At 32.0% G+C, this 9,963-nt stretch overlaps 1 protein-coding gene across 1 annotated transcript in view; it reads left to right on the top strand.

Moving 5' to 3' along the window:
• The window catches only part of LOC136849044 (major facilitator superfamily domain-containing protein 6-like), a 725,072-nt gene that overhangs the window by 517,501 nt on the left and 197,608 nt on the right, over positions 1-9,963 (top strand). The window contains exon 11 of the mRNA XM_067121936.1: positions 8,735-8,949. The gene's annotated coding sequence lies outside the window, so the exon portion shown is untranslated. The remainder of the gene's footprint in view (positions 1-8,734; positions 8,950-9,963) is intronic.

The following is a 9,963-nucleotide window of genomic DNA, read 5'->3' as shown; positions in this document are numbered from 1 at the left end:
AAATGAAATAAAAACAAATAGTGGTGTGGTGACGAAATAATTGAGTAAATAAGAAAAACGAATATAAAGTACAATTATTGCCGGATGCATTGGATGGTCAAGTATTTGGAAAGAAAATAGGTGGTCCTTTCTGTAACCTCGAGAAGCATCGGACGCAGATCACGCATTCCTACCTAATATCAACTAATGCAGTGCGTTATCCATTCCTCTGGCCAGAAAACTCATTCTACAGAAATTAAAGGTACCAGAAATAGAAGTGCTGTTACGAAAAGGCGTGTAAGTCATCGAGACAGTGTCGGATGACATTAAGGATATGAATAACTCAGTAAACATAGAGAAAATTATATGAATGACGATAATAAGAGATAGTTATTATTATTACTGAACAGGTGTAGCTTTTACAACAGAAACTCTGGAGGGCTTGTGGAAAAAAAGAACTGGTACTGACAGAGAAGTTAAACACCATGTAAGGCTGATTCGCTTATTTTCCTTACTTGGAATTGAAGATTGTTTTCACTCCTGAAGGGGAAGGAGAGCAACTATTGAGATGAATATCTTTGATGATATGAAAGCCATGACCTTCAAGGTGAGAGAAGAGGAGTTCTGACAAGAATGAGGGATAAGAAGAGGTAGTTCACATTGTTGGGGGATTTTTAGGTCATGCAGAGGGAGTAGGATATGTACAAATGATAGTATTGTGTAATTTCAAAGACTTCACAACAAACAGAAGACGGAGCTCTATAAACTGCCGTGTGTGCTTGCGTATAAGGCAGAAGAGAAGAACACAGCTGACGCAGTGAAGGTTGATTCATTGCTAATTAGCATTCACTGAAGTTTATGAAAAATCAATAATGACAGTTTTACTGAAAAGAGTATTTTTATCCCTGATTAAGCAGCTGCTTTTTTTTCTATGAACTATCTCTTATTAAGAGAGAGAGAAGGAAGAAGGAACCATCGTTTCTGTGCAGACCATTCTTTTCTGTGTCAGAAATGAGTCTCCCTGGTGGCCGATAAAAAGTCATTAATGACTAAGACCAAAATTAATGAACCATGGGACATCAGATTCTGTTGCTCCTTTACAGTTCTCCTTTTTCCATTAGCATTACTTACCCATTGAAAAACGATAGAAAAGGAATATAATTACTAACGGTATCTCATCATTAGCTTTTGAATTAAACTAATAACTAAAGGAGGCTCTGTAACCAAATCCCTTTAGTAAACATTTATAAATTTCATAGGTCTGCAAACATTTTTATCATATTTTAGTTCCCTCTAAGCTATCCCGCCTTACTTTAGTAAGAAGTGCAATTATTGTTAACAATTTCCGTAATTTTTCCCTCACGTCAATGCAAATGGGACTTGCATGTCAACTTTATCCTAATATTTTCATGAGTTCCCGCTCTGAAATAGTTAAACAAGTACATTTCTATAGTTCTATCCCCACCATGACAATCCAAGCATTAATTTTTCTAATCGCCTTACTGCTGATCATATTTGTGAACGACTCTCTTTTCACCAATTGCTTTAGGTTTTCCCCACCAGGTTTTGAAACGTCCAGTTTACATGTACAATTAATTCTAGATTTTATGAGAAAAATGTATAAAACTTTATGAAAATTCTGTAATTTTTTTATGAGTTTTCTTTATAGTATGATTAATTTGTTTTGTATTTCAGCCGAAGTGTTCTCATTCAATCTAAGCAAAAGGGTAAAACGCGTTGGAGAATCTAGACCCTCTTTTCTCAAAGCAAGGTTTAGTCTAAGCTAGTCATTTTCCCATTGAGTATCTATTTTTAGTACATCTAATATTAATAATAAAAATGACACCCAGTCATCAACTATCAATAACTAGTGGATAGTGAAAGCCAACAACATAAACCGACACATTTTTAGTAAAATATACAGTTCTCATATTCCTTTTTTTTTTTTTTATTATTTTTCCACCATTTCCTAGTCATCACCATCTCATAGACCCAGTCATGTATACTAATTAAAGTTGTGCTCGGTAGTTGTTGAGTTCCCCTCCATCTCATTTTCCAAATGGGAACTTAGTCCTTTCATTCATTTCTAGGAATGAACATGGTCTCTTGGTCTCCTATCGCCGATTTTTTTATTCAGTTATACGTTTCATAAATTCTTTTACTGGACTACCATTCTTCAAAACAAAAATAATATCTATTCATTATTTACAGTAAATGTCTTGAACTGGAAAAAAGAAGACAGAAATAATATTCTCATAGACTAAAATGATATTTAGGTTACATTCCCGAGGTACCTATTTAGGAGGGTGTGTATGAGAGAGAGAGAGAGAGAGAGAGAGAGAGAGAGAGAGAGAGAGAGAGAGAGAGAGAGAGAGAGAGAGAGAGTTCCAGGTATCGTGTTTCCGTTGTAAAAATTCTTGTTGCCTGGCGTTATATTAGCATAATTTTCGTGAATATGAGAGTGCAATTAGCAAATAGCGACAACGATGCTCTTTTTGAGCCCTTTTTGACAGTGATTAGTGAACTGAATTTTTGTGGAATACATTTCCGGGAAAAAAAGTTCGCATAATTATGAAATCAAAACATTCGTACCACAGCTAATTAGATAAGAAGTTTTTTTACAATTTTTTTTTAAATTTCATTTTTACACCAACTTTGAAATTGCCTTTTTTTTAAAAAGCTTTTAGCATTTTTTTATTTCTTGTGCGTGTGTGTATGTGTGTGTGAAGGGCGGCAGAGAGAAAGAAAGTGGTATAGAAGCAGAAGTGAATGTTTTAAATAATCAACAGAATTACCAACGGATTCTTTTAATTGAGTGGAACAGCTAAGTCTTTTGTTTATAATCCACCCTTTTCTGTATGTTACTTTATATGTGAAATTTTAAAGTTTTTGACAAATAAGACGAAAGCAATTTGTGTGTGGAAGTTTAGTCTTATATGGCGTCATATACATTTTGTTACATATGAAAGAGCATTAAGTTAAAAGTAATTTTTTTACACGTCTTATAATGATTTATCAGCCTCCTTCGTTTTTCTTTAATTTATGGAACTTAGTAATTTAAACGTTTTTATTGTTTTTGTAAAAAACAAATCTCTAAGAAATTCCAATCCCAATTACTAAGAGTTAAAAATCTTTCGGTAAGAAAATAGCAAGAGTTCAACCTTAATTTATATGAATACATGCATGCGTTTGAAAACTACGAATAAAATAGGGGAAGAGAAGAAATGACACTCATAGATTACTCATGCCTCCAAAGCTTATGAAAAGTAATCGCCAGATCATTTGCATGAGAATCCTATCAGCCTACGTCAAAACGAATGAACGATTGTGAGGAACCAAGGTGAAAATATTCGTTTAGTGATCCACTGCAGATGATTAAACTTATGTTGCCTTGGAATCCTGTTTGTAATTATTACAAGCTTTTCAGTCACTTTATGAAGTAATAAAAGATGAAAACTGGAATTTAACAAAATAAAAAGAAGAAAGAATGTACGTGTGTTAATATATAAATTATATATATATATATATATGTGTATATATATATATATATATATATATATATATATATATATATATATATATATATATACATATATATATATATATATATATATATATATATATATATATATATTATATATATTTACGTAGAAAAGTGCAATGTTATAGTGATTTTAAATTAAGAGATAATGTTTCTGTACCAGCAATAGAATTCGCCCTATTTATATCATTTAGGTGACCAGTGGTAAATAAATCTGAAACATAACAGTAGCAAAGTGAAACTAAACAACCTAATAATCCCTCCTAGAAGTCTGATGTTTACGAAGCTGCAGTGTACCTAAGAACGATAACATTAAACTTATATTTCCTTTTGCAGGACAAGATCTATGGGGAAAGTTTGGAAGTGTGGGTCCCACGAGAGTTTTCTTCCGGGGTTTCTGTGTAAGAATTCATAAAACCTTCTTTCATATTCAGAAAGTTTTGCATACCATGTATCTATCGCTCAAAATAACTTTGGACAGGGGAACACTATTCCAGTGATATTCAAATTGAAATTTTATTTGTTATGCTTTTTTTTTTAATACAGGATATGCCATTTAATTCCCATGTAAAAAATACTATTTGCTGTTTCAAAACTTCGATTAATACTTCTTTTATATTCAGACATTTAGGATTGACAAGACCGATTGAATATTTATATTTGTTGACGAATGTGATTCTCATTTTACCAGTAAAAATGCCAGGTTTCTTGTGTGGTTCTTTGACACTTTTTGTAAATTTAAATTGTACTGTACATAATTACGCTAATGGAAGTTAGATGCCTGTGACAAGTAGCAGGTACGTTGGAAAAAACATAGGTTTCTCACCGTATAGTAAAGAATTCATGTTGAAAACCTGAAGGTTAACGATATTAGGAACAATTCGTTCTAGAGCAAAATGTGTATAAGTGAAGAATCTGTACGTCTTAATATATTGTACAGTAGATTTATTCAAAATAACCTATGAACTAGACAAACAATGCGATTGTCGTGTTATCTCTATTATATCTCAATACATAATGATCTTTTAATTCACTAAAAACTAGAACCCGTTATTCGTGGAGTTTTTATTAAAAGAAAATAACCTTGATATTACGATAACATGCCGACTTTCACTGAGTAGTACCTTTCCTTTCCTGCATAATGCTTGCAAGACAAGGGAAAAATTAGTTTAATGCTGTTCCCCTTTGCTATTCGGCTTATTTTGATTTTTTTGGTTGTCAATGATAATGAATATCAAAGTAGCATGCGGGCCATGGTTCCCCTCACATGCCAGTTCATTGGATTCAATGTTAATGAATTTTTTTGTATTTGAAAAGGCAGACACAATGAATGAGCAAATGTGTTGTGCTACAAAAAGTGTCACGGACTAAAGTTATGTGTATTCCTTCATTTTTAGATTAATGACGTCATTAAGAGTTCTTCAAATGTTGGACCTTTTTATATGTTATACAGCAAACTAATATCTTAAAAAAGGATGTGGCCGTACATCCCACTGTTTCTCTCTGGTCTAGTCTCCTTAATGGTTACCAAATAGGTTACATAAGCTAATCTACCCAACTCCCGATGGCATTCATTCTTAACGTGATTATTGTATGATAATAGAGTAATTTATTTTCTCTTATCTATTTGGTACATGGACCTAAAAACTGTTTATTGATTAGGTCAATTAATCCTCATTGGCTTTTGGTTCCTATGCACAAAAGTGTCCTAAAAACGACGATCTTCTTTATTTATTTTATTTATTTATTTATTTATTTATTTTTTGCTTTATTGTTATACTTTTGGGATTTCATAATTATGTCAAAGTACTTTCTAACGTAGTATACCAGATACCTAAAAACTATTTTCTTTTTAGTAACGGTACACGGAAGTATGTACAAACCACTATAACTGTCATTAAGTTCAAGAGAAGAGACGAAGTGCTAGAGGGTCCTGGTCCATCGGGTCGAATACAAATAAAACAACTTACAACTTACACATTTATCTTACGAATCAGAACTCAATCATTTTAACTTACTTTGAGAATAATGCTTTTATTCAAAGTGGTAAACTGACCCATGCACCATCCTGTTTCCTGGTGCCTTTCAAGTGAAGATTGCTTCCCTATCTCCCAATGAATGGCGAAGATCAATTACAATGCTCCAGAGGGTACTCATAGATCATTACAAGATGGCCGAGGGTTAAGAGAAAATTTTCAACCTCACCAGAACAGTACTAAAAGATAATTATCTTTAATTACTTCAACTCATACTGAAATTGTTTGTTGAATGGTAAGGTAAAGAACACATTATTACCACTGAACTGAAAAATACGAGAACTATATAATGCTAGAGATGTATACCTAAAAATTCCTTTGCCAATGTTAATGAAAGCCATGAAGAGATGAAGAAAACTATTATCCTAAGTTATAATTATCACATTAGCACAAGATACAGAGACAAGAAATATCTCTCTCTCCAAGCACTTAATACAGATTGTCAAAATGTTATATTGTTTCGTCAGTAATTGTGCAGGCAATCGAAACCCTGCTAATTGAGACTTATCTTAACGTAAAGTTTTCGGCTCATGTACACGGCAGTAAGTTTGGCATAATCGTAGAGAAATTACTGAAACATTTTCGTATTTCCCAGCAGTGCAGAACTTAAAATTATACGTGTAGATATATATGATTATCATTATTGCCACCCATCACGAAGTAACGACATAACGGATAGATAGGCAAGACTTAATCGTCTACATAAATCTGTTTGAATTATTTGAATACCAGGTATTATACTTCGAGATAAACAATGCCCCCAGCTATTCTATGAAAGCAGGAAGAAGTAAAAAAAAAAAAAGAAATGGTCTGTAGACGTCTTGGAAGTAATAACAGCCACTAGGAAAGAGCATGCCAAGACACTTAGTTTTTTATAGACAGTGTACTATTGCCAACTTTCCGCCATTTTGGACGTAATTTAAAACGGGAGCCAGTAACAAAATAATTTTTTATAATTAATCACATCTCATTTAGATTTCGGCAAAAGGAAGTAATCTAGAGCATTCCTTGACATTACCATTCACATTTCAACCCAGAGCATCCCTATGTGACAGTCCATTGCACTGTGTATCATTCGGTAAAATTTAGGCGAAATAAGGAACAGCCGCAATGACAAAGCATTCGCAACAACACAATTTAACATTCCTCCTTTATTTAGGAACCTGATTGTGACAGATGGTTTTAACTCCAGAATGAAGTCATTAACAATAGTTAAGGAATTCCCTTCCAGGAATTGTATAATGTTGTCCCAGATGCCACTCCCATTATGGTTAATGACCGTCTCTTATTACTCATTAGTACTTGGAAGGACATAGACAAGTTGGGCCAACATAGAGAAAGAGTGCAATATCTCGGTATTTCCCTTCAGATCTTACCATAAGGAACAGGAGAGCTTGTCACCCTTTATCGTTTATCACGAATCCCCTCGAACTAAGATATCAATAACAACAGGAACTCATGCCACCACATTCTGTCCTGGTCAAACTTCCCAAGATCTCTCCAACACTCATCTCCTGTTTCCCGCTCATTGTCGTCAACCACGTTTCTCTTCTACCAAGGGCAACCCACCCTAGTATATGTCGTACTATTCCCTGTTTTATATATATATATATATATATATATATATATATATATATATATATATATATATATATATATATATATATATATATATATATATATATATATATATATATATATATAGATAGATAGATAGATAGATAGATAGATAGATATACATGTGTGTGTATATTTATCATAGGAAGAGACACTCAATAGCTTGGTAACATGCGAATCTTCCTAAAATTGGAGTGTGAAATACACTAATTAGAAATTTTCATGAAGCTGACGTAAAGGAAATTTCTGCTTCGTATATGTTGTTCCTATAGTTCTGTTATAATTTATTATGGAGAAAACGGAAAGTTTAAGTTTTGTATTTACAAGGGACATTGCCCATATGGAAATAGATGTGTTCTTTTGAACGCGTTTGCGCTGTATTGCAGTATGTAAGAAAGTTATTGCTCTACGTAAACTTGGTGTCTGGCATTTGCTTAAGTATTCACAATCAGTAATTTTACATATAGCAGGGAACATTATTGTCTCTGTTACTTACTATCCGGAATCAGTTAAGAATGACTAAGTACTATAAGAAGAAAGCCTTTCGTATCAATCAATGTTCAGTGTTTACACGTAAAAATTTAATGTGCTTTAGTTATCTTTATGCTGACTTTGAAGAAAAATACTTTGACTGCTTTTTTGTATATAGCTTTCTACCTAAGGGCCAAAAATCACATTTTGGTGTCTTCCTGAGTGTTAATGGCATTTTCCTATGAAGTAAAAATTTAAAAATCTCCTTAAGCATTTAGGTCAACGTTTTCAAGAACAATGCCAAGCAGAATATTTTTAAATCTTCTCGTGTGCGTTTGGCATTCTCCAGTAAACAAAGAATATGTACAGTAAATCCCTTAAAAATACGAAGTTCAAATGATTTCTAAAACGCCAAAGAAAAGAGCGTGTTTTTGAAAGGATCGGGGAAAAAGACATTATGCAGAATGATATTATTATCCTTATATTCGGGATTCCCAAAGTTCATTATTGTTCTCTTTTAGTGAATAGATATGACTAATTTTTGTGAGCTGATTAAAACGAAAATATCCTAATATAACGAATAAAAAAAAGAACGTAGTGAGGGAAGGAGCTCAGCAGATAATGGAAAGAACTTCGCTCCGTAAAATAAGAAAAATCAAATAAAACTGTTAACTCGAAGTTTCGAATGATCCAAGCCAAAAGAAGAACAATGAAACAAGAGGGGAGACAAAGGGATCAAGAAGTTAATTCCCTTTATGCTCCTCTTAATGTTTCTGAGATAATTCACATTTTTACTTGTGTCCAGTGGAGCGGAAATACGGTATTGTCTAAATGAAACTAGACAAACAATAGGATTCTTCTCTGACCTTGTGACCGTTGAAAAGAATAGAATTTAAACAGTTACATAATTATGGGTTTTGATATAAAAACCTGACATTAGGATTTCTGTGTTTAAAATCTATTGTCTTTATTTTTAAGTATCATTTACCATTAACAAACAAAAATACATGAGCTATGAAAAATAAAATGAATTTATGCTCTAGATTAGGGGAAAAAAGTAGGATATTTACAGTGAATACTTTTCTTGCAGGAAAGGAGAGGTGCACTACAATGGACGACGAACATAAGAGGATACTGTAATTAGCAAAAGGAAAAATGTTACGCTCCAGAATGGATTTTAGTGCGAGTCTCAGCAGATGTAAATTGATACAGCCTATACAATATTAACACCACGAGAAGATTCGATACCACATGAGCACCCACTAACAATGCCAAGTTGAAGTCACAGGAGCATCAGATTCAAAGGTAATATGAATTGCTAGTTGTATTAAATATAAAGAAAAGGAAAGAATACTAGACAATGGCCAAAATATCCGTGGCGCCTGAAGTAAATACGAGTTATTTAATAGGCATATGAATAGGCAGGATATTGCCATGAGGGGCTCTACAATGTATTTCTAGTGTTTCCATGCTACTAGCCCACTGATTTCCAGGTTCTTCATCCATATATATATATATATATATATATATATATATATATATATATATATATATATATATATATATATATATATATATATATATACATGGATATACGTACATACATGTATATGTATTTAGATATATACTATATATATATATATATATATATATATATATATATATATATATATATATATATATATATATATATATATATATATATATATTATATATATATATATATATATATATATATATATAATATATATATATAATATATATATATACATATTCATACATATATATATGTATATATATATGTATATATATATATATATATATATATATATATATATATATATATATATATATATATATAAGCATTTATAACTGAATACGAAAATATGGAATATATATATATAAAGATAAAATATATATTTTATCTTTATTTATATATATATATATATATATATATATATATATATATATATATATATATATATATATATATATATATATAGGTTCATTGTCATGAAGCTAGAAGGTTCATTGTAGGGTGTACAGAATTAGAAATATAGTCACAATCCGGTGTACCTTTTCTGGGAATATGTGGTCAGCCAACTGTTGCTAATCTTCTTTGAAGTGAACGCTCTTGTAGCTAGTCTCTCGAAACCTTTATGGATGAGATTTAAAGCCTGTATGTTGCTTTCTCTGACTTAAATTTCTATTCTTAGAAACTGATCATTTTTGAGGCTTAACTGTTTGGGACTAACCACTTGCTGGTCTTAGTTAGTAGGCACCTACCAAGGACCCACAACATCGGCTGAAATTGCAGTG

The sequence above is a fragment of the Macrobrachium rosenbergii genome, chromosome 20 (genome assembly GCF_040412425.1).
Source record: "Macrobrachium rosenbergii isolate ZJJX-2024 chromosome 20, ASM4041242v1, whole genome shotgun sequence".
Lineage (NCBI taxonomy): Eukaryota > Metazoa > Arthropoda > Malacostraca > Decapoda > Palaemonidae > Macrobrachium > Macrobrachium rosenbergii.
Note: the sequence above shows the minus strand (reverse complement) of the source record. Positions and strands in the feature narration are given on the sequence as shown.